The sequence below is a fragment of the Adiantum capillus-veneris genome, chromosome 17 (genome assembly GCF_014529385.1).
Source record: "Adiantum capillus-veneris isolate H3 chromosome 17, ASM1452938v2, whole genome shotgun sequence".
Lineage (NCBI taxonomy): Eukaryota > Viridiplantae > Streptophyta > Polypodiopsida > Polypodiales > Pteridaceae > Adiantum > Adiantum capillus-veneris.
In genome coordinates this window covers 27,319,459-27,335,101 of record NC_140947.1, presented here as the reverse complement: position 1 = coordinate 27,335,101, position 15,643 = coordinate 27,319,459, and the positions used below count along the sequence as shown (strand labels likewise).

The 15,643-nt window shown below is 43.6% G+C and overlaps 1 pseudogene across 1 annotated transcript; it reads left to right on the top strand.

Moving 5' to 3' along the window:
• The first annotated feature begins 823 nt into the window (after nt 1-823).
• LOC147436967 (uncharacterized) lies at nt 824-15,282 on the top strand (annotated as a pseudogene). The gene is made up of 3 exons (XR_015184790.1): nt 824-1,234; nt 13,760-13,989; nt 14,411-15,282. The product of XR_015184790.1 is annotated as an uncharacterized LOC147436967 (transcript).
• The last annotated feature ends 361 nt before the right edge of the window (nt 15,283-15,643 follow it).

The window sequence follows — 15,643 nt, the reverse complement described above, 5'->3', positions numbered from 1 at the left end:
AATTCGTTTCGCGCTATTTTTTGGCCAGCCAGTTAGCCACACGCGCAACTTTGAAGAGCATTTTACCAAAATAGCCCTTACTTCCTGCACCAAAATCTCCCACTAATATGTGTTGTTACCTAGTCCTCCTCCTCTTCTCCACAGAGGCTCTGTCCGTTTCATTGTGAAGAAGTCATTGAATGCTACATTCAAAGTCTTGCCAACTCTCGTTTGCTTAGTTCCGTTCTTAATTCATGCACTTTTTGCCACACTGTTTGCATCAAACCGTTCCAGTTACTTACACTCACCCAGCGTAACAAGATCTGTGCAAAATAATTAATAAGCTCTCCCTCTCTCTCTCTCTCTTTTTTTAATAAAAAAAGCCGTGCCTCTCTCTCTCTCTCTCTCTCTCTCTCTCTCTCTCTCTCTCTCTCTCTCCCCTTTCATATCTACAATCTTCTTTACGGATGTATACTCTTGTTGAGTGCTTGCATGAGAAAAAAATAGTATATACATTCCTGTATATATGAGTGACTTCTGCTCACTAACGCTCACAAGATTTGTCGACATTAAAATAACCGCACTCACACACTCCCTCTCCCTCTCCCTCTCAGCTTTCACTTCTGTGTTATTTTTACTAGTGTATACTCTTCTTCAATGCTTCCATGCGAACAAAATAGTAATTACAATGGTGCCCTTGCTCTCCATTCGTTTCCATAAGCATCCAGGTACCAAATCCCTAATCACTCAAGCACCGAAGGGAAGGTCTCTCTAATCGCAATCGCCTTGTCGGCCTGCACCGTTATACCAGTTTGTTATCCACTTCCAATTACGCACGCTAACGTAGCACTCTAGTTATAGAGTGAATTTGAGTCCCTTGAGTCAAGGAGCTCAAACACCAAATGCGCCAGCTGTTGTACCGTGGCCGACGTATTTGGAACTGGCGGTTAGCTGGCGCTCCTCACAACGTCGAAAACGAGACGGCAGGTGATGAAGAGCTGCGGGACCTGCAGCAGAAGGTGGTCCTCGTCACGGGGGCATCATCTGGTCTAGGGCGAGAATTTTGCCTTGCGCTAGCTCAACGGGGCTGCCGTATAATCGCGTGATGACATCACTCCCCTCCAACCTCCTCTTCAGCATGTTCTTCTCCAGCTTGACGTTTGCGCCAGTGAAGTGGAAATCGATGCTGCTGTGGAGAAAGCATGGCAAGCTTTTGGAAGAATTGATATCCTTATCAACAATGCTGGCTTCCGAGGTATGCACCTGATGTTTCCATCGCCTGTGAATACAATGTGTTATTATTCTTCATGTGCAGAAGGAATGCATACATTTACTTGTATGGTGCATGAGCGTGTTTTTGCATCTTCGTATATACACCAATGGAATGCCAAATTATGTCAGCATGGAGATGGGACGTGTTTGCTCAAATTGCAGGTGCAATCGACCTCCCACACTTCTTTCTACTCCTAGGTATTCATGAAAATTTGGCCCAGCACAGAGTATAGGCGTTAAACTTCTAGTTTGCAGAGCTGATGTAGGCGCGCAAATCCTGGCAAATAATGATCAGTTTTTGTGTGTACTTCTTCAAAGCCATTGACAGTCAGGATTGTTTATTTTGAATACTGCAAGCTTGACCTTCTGCTGTAGCTTGTTACTAGCTTGCTTTTGAAGAAAATAGGGCGATTGGAGTCCTCTAGATCTTTGGTCTTCTTTATCACCTATGCTTTTAAGAGGGGGATTTATGTCCGAGGTGGAAAGGATACCGTGTGTTTGGCAATACATTTGTCCTTGTTTGCATGTACAATCGCCAAGAAATCTGTTTCTTCCGCAAAAGATCTTGGGAAAACACTTTTGAAACCTCACATTTTCTAAAATTGCTCATGTATATATCTTGTAGTTTTTTATGAAACCTCTTAGATGGCATTTCATATATGGACCAAAACGTCCTGGAACCTTTGAACCCGTTTCAAAATGGATCAAGGAGAGGGGTAGCTGGATCGTCCTATTGAGAAATCACAAAAGATGATGTTTATCAAACACTTTAGACATAAACTTACAATCTATATATGAATTGTGTGATAAATAGTGAGCTTCAACTGAGTAATTTGAGATCTAGTGGACATAAACCAAACGGTGTTTTGTAACTGGCGAGTCACTGAGACAAGCTGGTGAAGCAGACTACACACCACGCTTGAACTGAAACACCAAGTATAGAACTGAATAGCGATAATTGAAAATTGTAGACAGACACAAGGGAGGGAAGCTCCTCACTCATATGTGTGGTCCCTAAGGTAGGCACCCTTTGAAGTATTTCTTTATTATTGATCTTTGAGTAGATACAATTATCGGGAAGTCGCTCTGCAATGTGCCACCATGCATTGATCTGCAGAGTGCTCCTAAGATATCCTTTCTAAAGGCATACATAGATTCAAAAGCAACTGCTACGGTTTAGCTCGATCTAACTCTGCTTTTCTTGTCGATTGCCACATCATCACTTTGACATATTACCCCCTACGGCTCTTGATTATGCTTGCAAAACAGACAGCAAACGAAAATTCAGTAGATATTGACTCCGTGAAGTCATGCAATTGACCGTCACTAACAAGATAGTACAAAATGATAGCATTCATGCACTCGCAGAATCTACAATCAACAATCACATTCACATCCTTGTCCCCGTCGAGACCTCATTGTGATTTCAATGAATCATTTAGGCATCACATAGGTCTCACCAACTTGTAATGGATGTCGGGTTGCACCAAATTCATCACCATTGTCAGCCCTATGGATGAATAGTGTCATGAGACGGGCACCATGTGCCAACGGAAAAGAACGGACTACTGATTAGACTTTTAGCACTTCAATAACAATTGAACTGAAAGAGATAGACAACAACACGAGACGAGGAGTGACGGAATTCCACCCCAAGAGTCAGCACAAAATTCAAAAATCTGTACAACAGTGCCACGTCATCAGCTGGGAATGCAATTCTTTTGTGTGTTGCCGATGTTAATTTCTTTAGGTCACTTAGGCCCCATCGGACAGGGTCCCATAAGTTGGTGGGAACTCCTCTCTAAAAATAGGTCACTCGACAAGACTTTGCAAGCTTCTTCTAGAGAGTTTAGGCCGTCGATCGGGTTCTGCAAGTTGGCTCCGTTCTTCAGTGGCTTGACACGTCAGTAGATAGTGGCATCTCCCCTTCTTGAAAGAAAGTAATCGTCTGCGGTTACACCATATCTGCAAAATAACTCAAGTAAGCTCAAAAAAAATTTCTCATTCTAAATCGGAGCTCTTGATTTCCTAGGTGGTTGGCTTCCCAGAAGAATCTCATCCAATAAGGAGTCTCATTCCAGATTGGAATTCTTGATATCCTAGGTCGTTGGTTTTCCAAAAGTATCTCATTCAATAAGGAGTCTCATTCAAGATCGGAACTCTTGATATTTTGGGTCGTTTATAACTGTTTTTCATGGGCCAAGGGCCTTTAAATATGTGCAAAGGGCTCATTCTCTGGCACGCTTCAGTACGAAGGTGCAGAGGGTGGAGTATCGGCATTGTACCGAGTTCAAGCAATATAAAGAAATCCCGAAAGGGGCGCCAAGGTTTGGGGCCAATGCTCTCTTGGAGTGGAATTCTGCCACTCTCCGTCTCGTGTTGTCTATCTCTTTCAGTGCAGTTGTTATTGAAGTGCTAAAAGTCTGATTAGTTTGTTCTTTTCCGCTAAATTGGCGTGCACTTTTGGAATAAGGTAGACCAAAAGCTTCAAGGTAAAGCTCTAACAATTGAGTAGTATTTGCCAATACGTTTGTTCTAACAATTAAATCACTTTCTTGGAATTCCAACCATAACATCAAAATATCATGGTAAACAATCTATGTACGTATCATCAGGCAGAGCAGTAGGTTAGCACCCCCCAAAGTATTAGAGACAATTTTTTTGTCTCTATCTCAATTTTTCATGAATATGTGATAAACAAGTGGAGTGGCTCCTCTCGTGTATCACGCATTGCACCAAACTCGATCACCAAATTGGCGTGCACTTTTGGAATAGTTAGCTGGACCAAAAGCTACAAGGTAAAGCTGTGAAAACTGAGGAGTATCTACTCCTCTATTCACTTCGCATCAAGAGCAGGGTAGTTCTTGAACTTGATAAGTATTTCTGAACACTTTCCTTTCCTTGTGCGCTAGGATGTGCTCAGGTACAAGAATCTCCTCGGTTTCTTCTACCTCATGTTGCTTCTTTGACTCCCTGCCCTCCGGCACCTTGCCCTTGAATGGTCGTAGTAGAGTTACATGGAATGCATTGTGAATCCTCGCAACTTCAGTTTAGAGGATACCTCATTGACTTTTCAGGGACTTAGAAGGGCGCATAGTATTGCATACTTAGCTTTTGATAAAGCTTCTCCTTACCCTTCATCTTTCTCAAGCATGTCTTCTCAAACTTAATAAGGATCCAATCACCTTCCGTTAACTGCAAGTCACATTGATGCTTGTCTAGTGTTTTCGTATGCTATTCTTGAGATTTTTGCAAAGCCTCTTTAACATTGGCAAAAGCGGTGAGTAGATACTCTACAAAATGGTCAGCCTCGACTATCGCAAATGGTCCCTTTCCTATCGATGTAGGAAAAGTATTGTTATAAGCAAACTCCGCGAACAGCAAATGCTTCTTCCACTGAGACGCATTTTTAGAGATGTAACATCTTAACAAGCCTAGTACTGAGTTGGTAATCTTTGACTGCCATTCCAGATAGGTTCGCACATGAAACGACAAAGAGAATTTAAGCGGGGTACCCACTTTCACAGAGGTAGAAATGTTGGTACATTATAAAAGATAGAACGATATTTCTATTAGCTGAAGATGGGTAAGGATGTGTACAATTATGTTTCTAAATCTGCTATATATCAAAAAGTTAAAGTCCCTCGTGGTAATCAACAAGGGCTACTTATGTTGTTGGCTATTCCTAAAGGACCGTTTGAGGACATAAGTATGGATTTTGTAACTAATTTACCTCCTTTCTCATTTGGACGGAATATGAAATGTCTAACCATCGTTGATACATACAACGAATTTTGCATGTTAATTCCTTATAAGCACATTCTACTGCACAAATGTTGCACGATTGTTCATAAAGCATTGGTATTCATCATGTGGTCTACCTAAATCAATTATGTCGGATCTTGATTGAAAGTTTGCGTCCCATTTTTAGGCATGCTTTGTTTGAAAATTTTGACATTGAATGAAATTTTCCTTCTACATTTCATGTTTTCTGCAACTACAGCCTTTGCGTGTTTGCATGATCGCGAGCATGAGCCGGATCAGCCCAGCAGCCCAACGTTTTCAGTCTTTCTCCTCTTCCCTCGCTAGAAATGTGTTGGATCCGCTAATACTAGTCTCCCTATTGCGTCCTAGACCTTCGGTAGCCCATTGAGCCTCTTCTCGGCCATTCCTTGCCCACATCGAGTGTTTCCATGGTTGTCCATCATCTGCACCATCATCAGCGGCGTATTCAGCCCTGCTTAACACGTCCGATCTACTGCAGTTTTGCATCCAGCCTTTATCCCTTCATTCCTCTCACATCGGGAGCGGAAATCAGTCCCAGATCTACCCCTTGGTGGCCATCAGCAACCCTTCATGGAGACGTATCCAAAGGTGCATCAAATCAGTCCTGGAGGTGCTTTATTTTGAAGTGTTATCACAGCGACATTCCCCATTCAAGTAAGTAGAGTCTGCACTTGAGGTATAGCATGTGTGTACATTCCATTTACGCAATCAAAAGGAAATACCACATTGGCAACGTTGTGGGGGGCCCTTGAGAGGGTTGGTTGGAACCCCATCGTGTGTCATTGTCCTTCTCTCTCTCTCTCTCTCTCTCTCTCTCTCTCTCTAAAAGGAACCATCATTCGTGCTCAGTAGCACACATTCAAGCAAGGAAAGAAGTAAAGATTTGTGGAAGTGTAAAGTTTAAATTTCCGTTACCTTTTTCTCCGTAGCCAGCCGACGGACGTCTGGACCGCCATTGCTCCACGGGCTATGTAATTCATCTTGGACTCATCGCCAAATCGCATTAAAGTGAGGATCTGTCAGGCAACACACTTTGAGAGAGAGAGAAATCAATCGAGATTTCGGTGAACAAAAGAATATTCACCTCCTAGATCCTAATAAGGGCATCGGCCACCACATTGGTAGCACCGTTATGGTAGCGTATCTCAAAGTCGAACCCTTGCATGAGTTCAACCCACCTCGCCTTGCGACATCAAAGGTCACATATATATTTCAATGAATGGTGGTCAGTCCAATGCCACAAAGCGGGGGTAATGACGTGAAATTTTCAAAGCATGAATGACTGCCAACAGTTCCTTCTCTTGTGTGGAGTAACAATTTTGCATGTCGGTGAGCTTATGACTTTCAAACGCTACTGTTCAGCCATCTTGATAGAGAACAACACCCATGGCATAATCGTTGGCATCCTTTTCCACCCCAAAGGGTTTGTTTGGATCCACTATCTACAACATCGGTGCAAATGTAACGAGTTGCTTCAATGTTTGAAAACATTGATCGAGCTCAGGGTTTCACACACAATTGGACTCACTCAGATTTGGGTCCGTCGGGTCCTCAACTCTTAACTAGTCAGCTACAATCATGCCACGTCGTCACTTTGGGATCTGTGTCTTGAAACTTTGGGAGTGACTCATTTATGCTTCCTCTGCCTGTAAGCAAAACATGTACCCTTCTTCACTACCTATGCAATGACTGCACTGATGGCTGTCCTCTTCTTTGAGTTTTTCTTAGTCAACAACAATCAGGGAGCTAGGCTCAAATATAGGCAGCATGCATGTGCTAAATCAGTAGCTGAATGCTTGCTTGCTACCGTCCTAGATGAAGTTAACTAGTTGTAGAAGCATTTGGTTCATTTGGTCGCGCACATCCATTTTCCTCTCTGCTGTCATCTTTACTCCATACTAATTGAAGACATGAACCATCTTAGCATCATACATTGTCACTCTCACATTTCTAATGCAGCATCGGACCCAATTTTGTACCTGCAAAATCATGCGAGCTTCCGTTATCAAGGAGAATGGTCACATTGAGACCGTTGTTCTTCCTAAAATTTTGTAGAGAAGGTGAATTTATCAATTCAGCGTTAAACTTGCACTGAGTACATAAAACGTGCTATAAATGATGAACTTCAACTTGTCGAAAGGTCTTGGCTAGAACTTTGTTTCTCTCTCTCAAAAGCGACGTTTCTTCTTCAAGGAACCTCTCTCCAAATATTTCCCTTTCTTTTTGGTATGATTCCCTCTATTAATCAGATGAGATGTTCTGGCTTTTGCCACAGTGTCTTCCATGTTACCTAAATTTTGGACCTGTGCGTTTCTTGGTCAGAGGTGACATTGTCTTTTTGGAAACCTTTGGGACTTCCTAACGTCTAGGACAGTTACAAGGAACGGGAAATAGAAACGAGACCGGCAAGGCCATTCAAGATGGAAACGGCTTGCTCTTTGCAATGGACCAAAACAGCTTCTTATAGTTATATTTTGTATGCAGCCTTCAGAACTTCATTAAGAAACGGTGCAGAGTAAAAGAGAAATGGGTGACTTTGGAAACGGAGTTTTCGATGCGATAGGCCCCTGTAAGGTGCAGCGGAATGAATGTTGTATTTTTTCAAGATTAGTGATCTTTATTGCTCAAGGTTCCTTTTAGTTCTTTAGGGAAAGAGAGAGCTTTCCGTCTTGTAGAGTGATGTGGTCACGAACAAAGTGAGTGGATGTTGTGCGTGCAAGTGAATGAGACTGAGAGAAGGAGAGAGAAGAGATACGACACCGAGAGGTTGTAAAACCCTCCTCCGAAGGCCCCACTCTCGTCGGCGAGAGTGGTCTACTTTGATTGCACAAAGGCGTACAATGCGAATGCAATGGACTGATGCAATGGGACTATGCCGATGACGACGACGGCGATGACAACGACGACTGGATGGCTGAATCTGTGATCTTCTTTAGGCTGAAATTCTTGGACTGTTTTAGGGCTGAAAATGACTGTTTTAGGCTGGGTTTTATGGCTCAAAATGGGGAACCATCTGCAACCTCCTTGGGGGGTGATCGGCTACTGTGCATAGGATGAAAACTACATTTTCTTACCGCTGAAATTGCAGGTCAAAAAAGCTGGGCTGCTGATCCAAAACGCTGGGCAGATCTGTACTTGAAAAACAAAAACGCTGGTATGCTGGACTTATTGTTCTGCTAGCGTTAGCATAATGCTGAAAACGCTGGGAAATTCAGCCGTGCTGGCCTTAGCAAAAACGCTAAGGGGCTGGGCTGATGCTGAGGTTCAAACGCTAGGGATGGGTATGGTTCTGTCGCGGGAAAACACCGGGAATGGGCTGATCTGTAAAGGGCTAACGCCAGAAGAGGGTACTCCAATGGCGATGGCTGGATCTGGTACAAACGCCAAGGATAGAAGCGGGATCTGTTGGCGATGGTGTTGCGGGGGGGTACTGCTGAGAAGTTGCCTGTTGAGCGGGAAGCTCCTGCTGCCTCTTCTGCCATTTAGTGCTAACTTGGGTTCGCTTATATAGAAACTTAGCAAAATTGTCCTACCTACTTTTGTTGGAAAGTCACTTAAAAATAATAAGTGAAAATCCTAATAAATAGGAAAATAGTCTAAATGCACTGGAAAATTCCCTTAACTGATGCTAATGGATTCTGATGGGAATTCCGATGATCATGCTGTGTGCAACCGGAGGATATGCATCTATGCTAAGTGACTGGGCATGCACGGTCTACGAATAGACTCACAAAAGTGTCAGATCACTGCTAATCTTACTGACTTGGCTGACGGGAACCTTGCTATGGTGTAGCTTGTCCACGGACACATAGGGTTGGGATGTGTCACGTGACATCCCCTCCTTTTCAAAGTGAGGTACTGGTACCGAACTGTATGGCGTCGAGGGAGATCGCCAACAGCATCCGGAATCCTGGAAGGGACTCTTCGCCGGTCCACTCTGCTGTGTGGGTCGAGCGGTACTTGAACTTCATAAAGGTCTGTAATGCTTGCTTCTTTGGGCCGCGCCGAAAGCGACACAAAGTCTTCTGAATCGTCTTTCTTGCTTCAACTTCGTCTAGAGATCTGCTTCTTTCGTCTTCAAGAATCTCCATAGTTGAAAATTCCTGAAACCATCTCCAACACAAAACCATGAACATACCCATTCCATGTAAAGTGAAGGAAAAAAATATTGTCTTCTCTAAAGACTGTGTCTGCAATATAGTCGAACATAGAGACGGAGTGACAACCCGTTCATCAAACACATGCAAACAATGAGGTCGAATCTTTTCTGTTTGATCGAAGTCAATCAACTGTGGCAAATCCCAATGGAAATGCCCATGCTTGGTGCTCATACTATCATGTGCTCTTTCGTAAACTGTGTCATGCCAAGGAAGAGACGTGGAATGCGACTTCCTTACATACAAACTTTTCAGCTTTTCATGAACAATCCGCATACATTCGTGCTCATCCATGAGAGAAACGTGCTCAACATGCAATATGTCATGCCTAGGAAAAGGGATCACATAACGATGCTGACTAAAATACAGGAAACCTTCAAGAATGAAACATTCAAACAATGCGTGCGTATCAATCATGCTAACACATAATACTTCCTGTGATGGTTCTTTGGACCAAGGCTCAAGAGCCAAGATCGGTTCTTTGGGATCTATCGAATCTTCTGGTGGGAGATCTGTGGACCTGGACTCGGAAGCCAAGATCGATTCGTGGTGATTGATCGAATCTACAATGAGGTTAGCTTCGCTAGAAAAAGCATCTACTAACACATCATCCTTGTGAACAATCACATCTTCTTCATGCAATTCATCATGCTTGTCTTTTTCATCCAAATCATCATGCAAATCATGGTCAATCAAATCATCATCATGCTTCACACAATCATGCAAATCCTGTGTGTCATGCTGTGGAGAAAGAGAGATTGAGAGAATCTCCTTATCCCAAATCCTTTCAATCTTGTCCTGCATATTAGCAATTAGAGATGGAGAAGGAGAAGTATCCACTCCATGAAAGACAGTAGGAGAATCACTTTTGGCATTGAGAGTTAAAGTGCTAGCCTCCCAATCAACGAGAGGGTTTATTTCACGGAACCATTTCATGCCTAAAATCATATCACATCCTGAGAGAGGAGAAACAACAAATCTTCTAGTGAAGGCAGTCTGTTGAATTGCAAACAACACATCAAGGCACTCCTTCGTGATGAGAGCGTCCATACCAGGATGAAAGCCAGAGATCTCGATAGGAGATCTCGGACTAACTTCGAGGTAGACTCTCTCAACAAGAGAGGGACTGATCACATTATGCATACTACCTGGGTCAAACAATATGACAAAACGGTGCCCCGACGTACGACCATAACATTTAATGAGAGAATCATCAATGGGAAGGTCCCGAGAAACTTTGGGCACAATCCTGTTATCATTCATTGCATTGACAGATGTAGTGGGTGCTATGGGTTCTTTATATTCATTCGATTCAAGCTTAGGACATGTTCGTTTTATGTGACCCTTAATGTGACAATGAAAACAACGACCTTCTTTAGAATAAGTGCTTTGTTCTGAAGTGATGTAACCTCCTACAATTCCTTGTGCTACCTTTTCATATGGAGTAAGCTTAGGTTTAGCAATTGCGTTAGCCTTTCCCTTAGATAATTTGGAAGAATTCTTTGATGAGATACTGTTGGTAGATTGGTTAGAAGAGTTATCATTCTTACCGTTCTTACCGTTCTGGGGGTTCTGAGAAGTCTGCGAGGTACTTGTGGACATCTTGTTCTCCTTAGGCTTTCCCTTGTTGTGCTTCATCTCCTGTGCGAAAGCAATCGCTACTGCCTTGTTGAGATCGATTGGATCGAATACCTCCACATCGTACTTGATATACTCGTCCAATCCAAAGAGAAAAGCCTCTTTGCGCTCATCATCCGACATGCGCAATTGGGTACCTAGCTGCAAAACACGATTAGAAAAAGACACGACCGGCATACCATTTTGCTTGAGAGCTCGCCAATCGTCCTTCAATCGTGCAAGGCACTGAGGTGGCATAAACCGCGCCTTGAGCTTGTCTTGGAAATCAGCCCAACTAAAAGAGAGGGACGTGAAATCGTCGGCTGCCTCTAGGTGCGCGGCTAGCTGTGCCTCTTGCCATGCGTAGTACCAATTGATGGCATCACCGGCAAAATACATAGCTGCCGTCAAAACTTTGCTATTTCTTGTCTTCTTAGTTGTCGCAAAATAAGCATTAAATTGATGCAACCAAGAATGAATAACTGTAGCATCCATCTTACCGTCATACTTACTGAAAGTCAACTTTTTTGTGACTGGATGGTTGGAATCTGCATCGTGGCTTGCGCCACTTGATGAACTTCCACGATCCTTGGGTGGTTCGGTCTTCGAGGCTAGAATGTGGGAAATAAACCTTGATGACGAATCTCTCTTTTAGCCTCTCATTCATCGCGCTCGCGTTCGAAAGCAAGTCGATTTTCTTCTTGTTTTGCGGCAAGAGCAATGCGCTCACATTCTTGAGCAAGGCGATTTTCATCGTGCTCGCGGTCCTCGGCTTCTTGTGCTTCTGCTTTGCTTGCGAGTTGTGCCAATGCAACTCAATTCGTTTCTTGTTGTTGTGCCATCATGTCCAACATCGACTTGACCATCATCTCCATAGGAGTGAGTGCAACTCGTGGCGTAGATGGCGAAGGGGGAGGGTCGAAAAAGTCTCCTGGTGGGGAAAAATCTTCGCCGCCTCTCTCATGCTCATCACCTGTATGCGAAGTATCCATTCCGCTTCGGGTGACGACCATGCACTATAATCTTGGGTTCTTGAGGGTCTTGAGGTTCTTGAGGTCCTTGATTCGTGAGAATCTAGGGTTCTTGAGGGTCTTGGGTTCTTGGGGTTCTTGAGGTTTCTTTTGCTTGCAAATCGCATTGAGAAGGATCTTCTCTTCACCCGAGTTCTACCCTTTTCTGCGGGCGCACCCATTGGCGGCCTTGCGCTCACACCAAGGTTGCTTTTTCCCACCTCACGTCGATTGGCCGGCCGCTAAGTGCACGGTCCGCTCTCAATGAGTGAAAAGAGACACAAGGGGAGGCTGGACAAGCCCTTCGTTCTTGGGATTCTTGTCACTCTTCAACAAAACACGATTAGGAATCGCCATGCCCAAGTAAACTTGGGTTCGTGCGATCGCAACAAGCAAAAAAATTCTTGTGGTTCTTGTGGTTCTTTCCTTGAGTAATGCAGAACACTTCCAAAGCTCTGATACCAATGTAAGGTGCAGCGGAATGAATTTTGTATTTTCTCAAGATTAGTGATCTTTATTGCTCAAGGTTCCTTTTAGTTCTTTAGGGAAAGAGAGAGCTTTCCGTCTTGTAGAGCGCTGTGGTCACGAACAAAGTGAGTGGATGTTGTGCGTACAAGTGAATGAGACTGAGAGAAGGAGAGAGAAGAGATACGACACCGAGAGGTTGTAAAACCCTCCTCCGAAGGCCCCACTCTCGTCGGCGAGAGTGGTCTACTTTGATTGCACAAAGGCGTACATTGCGAATGCAATGGACTGATGCATGGGACTATGCCGATGACGACGACGACTGGATGGCTGAATCTGTGATCTTCTTTAGGCTGAAATTCTTGGACTGTTTTAGGGCTGAAAATGGGGAACCATCTGCAACCTCCTTGGGGGGTGATCGGCTACTGTGCATAGGCTGAAAACTGCGTTTTCTTACCGCTGAAATTGCAGGTCAAAAACGTTGGGCTGCTGATCCAAAACGTTGGGCAGATCTGTACTTGGAAAACAAAAACGCTGGTATGCTGGACTTACTATTCTGCTAGCGTTAGCATAATGCTGAAAAGGCTGGGAAATTCAGCCGTGCTAGCCTTAGCAAAAACGCTAAGGGGCTGGGCTGATGCTGAGGTTCAAACGCTAGGGATGGGTATGGTTCTGTCGTGGAAAAACATCGGGAATGGGCTGATTTGTAAGGGGCTAACGCCAGAAGAGGGTACTCCAATGGCGATGGCTGGATCTGGTAAAAACGCCAAGGATGGAAGCGGGATCTGCTGGCGATGGTGCTGCGGGGGGGTACTGCTGAGAAGTTGCCTGTTGAGCGGGAAGCTCCTGCTGCCTCTTCTGCCATTTAGTGCTAACTTGGGTTCGCTTATATAGAAACTTAGCAAAATTGCCCTACCTACTTTTGTTGGAAAGTCACTTAAAAATAATAAGTGAAAATCCTAATAAATAGGAAAATAGGCTAAATGCAGTGGAAAATTCCCTTAACTGATGCTATTGGATTCTGATGGGAATTCCGATGATCATGCTATGTGCAACCGGAGGATATGCATCTATGCTAAGTGACTAGGCATGCACGGTCTACGAATAGACTCACAAAAGTGCCAGATCACTGCTAATCTTACTAACTTGGCTGACAGGAACCCTGCTATGGTGTAGCTTGTCCACGGCACATAGGGTTGGGCTGTGTCACGTGACAGCCCCAAAACAGAGTTTCCGTGTTAGTATGGTCTAGGGTAAGTGTGCATGTCCTTTACACCAATAGAGCTTGTCACTTCTTTGCACTTCTGCACTCACCGATGTATCCAGCACTCATCATGATCTTGAGTCTTCATCAGCATCATGTTGCTCTTCCCATCTCTGTTGTGTGCACTCTTATCTAACAAGCTGCTGTTAGTAAGGAAACTTTTGGTTGCAGCTTGACATATTGGCCTTAACAGCTCGTTAATTCTCCAGGTGGTGTTAACATGTCACTTGATATTGATAACAATGAGTAGAGCAAAGTGATTGCCACAAATCTGCATGGATTGTGGTTGATGAGCAAGGCCGTGGGGATGAGAATGCGAGCAGCGAACGTAGCTGGGTCCATAGTGAACATATCATCCACAACAAGCCTGGAACGGGGACTCTTGGTTGGAAATGCTGCATATGCGGCATCAAAAGCAGCTGTAAATCAGCTTACAAAGGTTTGGTTATGTGCTGCTGAAGCTTTCTTGGTCTGAAGGATGATGGCGTCGATAGACATACAAATACACATACATAGTAAATAGTAGATGTACGTGTATATTTGTATGCACGAGTGTTGGTTAAGGTATGCCATATAGTAGATGTATGTGTATGTTTGTATGCATCAGTGTTGGTTAATGTTTGTCAAAGATATATTTGTGTGTGTGTGTGTGTGTGTGTGTGTGTGTGTGTGTGTGTGTGTGAGAGAGAGAGAGAGAGAGAGAGAGAGAGAGAGAACATGGGCGTGGGGAACATGTATAATGATGTTTATGTACCCATATTATGTTACAGAAGAAAGGTGCTCTTCAATTTAGACAACCATAACTACTCTATAATGTTTTTCGTTTTTTTTTTGAGATGGTAGTAATAGTTCTATTACAGGTGATGGCTATAGAACTCGGGAAGTTCAATATTCGAGTGAATGCCGTTGCTGTTGACTTTTCAAGTCGGAGATCACCGAGGGGCTCTTTAGGAAGCCATGGATAAATGCAGTTGCAGAGAAGGCTGTGCCCTTGCAAAGATGGGGTACTGTGAATCCAGAGATAACTTCTTTGATACTGTTGCTCGCAAGTGATGCGTCATCGTACATTTCTGGTAACATATTTGTTGTAGATGGTGGGTACACAATTGCAGCATCCTTGCGGTCTTCCTTGTAATCTATGAGCTTGTAATCTCCTTCTGTAGAGAAACTATGTTGGAAAGAGGCGAGTGTCGAGACCAAACAGCTGACAGATTCATGGTCCTCCACTTGGCAACTCTCTGAAACTGCAACAACTCGTTGCATTTGTCAGCGATAGCCATGCAATCAAAGCATGGCAGCACAGAAGATTTGGTTGTGGCACACCGGATTTACTGGGAGTGGCAATTTAGGTTGCCAGAATTCGTACCTGTTGCTGATTTGATTAGGTTTGGTTGAAGGTGACGTGATTCTTGATGCAAGTTTGTTCATGTCGTCTTGTTCTTTATCAGTCTTAACCCTTTTGTTATTGCTCCTTCTGAGCTCTTTCTTGCTAGAGTTTCAGGCATTCTTGTTTGAGCACGAGGATATGCATGCAATTGTGAGCCTCCAAGTAATCCTACACCCCCATTAAAGTCCCAAGCTTGCATCAGTTCTAAGGAGTAATTTTGATAACCAGCTTTAGCAACAATTCTAGGATCCAAATTTATTTTCATAATAAGGTGCTCCTTACATAGAGAGACACCTTTGTTAGCTCCAAGTAATGGCTACGATGAACGCTACAGTTTTTTCGACTTATCCTTTGTTATCAGACATTCTTTTTTGCTTGGAGAGAGCTTTCTATTGCTTGTCCAAAAATGAAGACTGATTGGATAACCTCATCGTTGAGCTTGTCATTCCTTCAATCATGACCTTCACCCACCCATTTAAGTTTTTAGCAAGCTCATTAGCTTGATGTTTCTTCAAATTACATGGCTGGATACGAAGGAAATTAGCATCTAACTTGTCGCTTTCTTGTTTCTTTGGTTTGGCATTCTCGTACAATTGTTAGGCCTTTGCTAAACCTCGCGACATATTGTCTCTCCCAAGCATGAGCAGGGGAGGGACTTGAAGATCAAGATTCAAAACATATTCTCTGAATCAAGAGCTAACTCTCT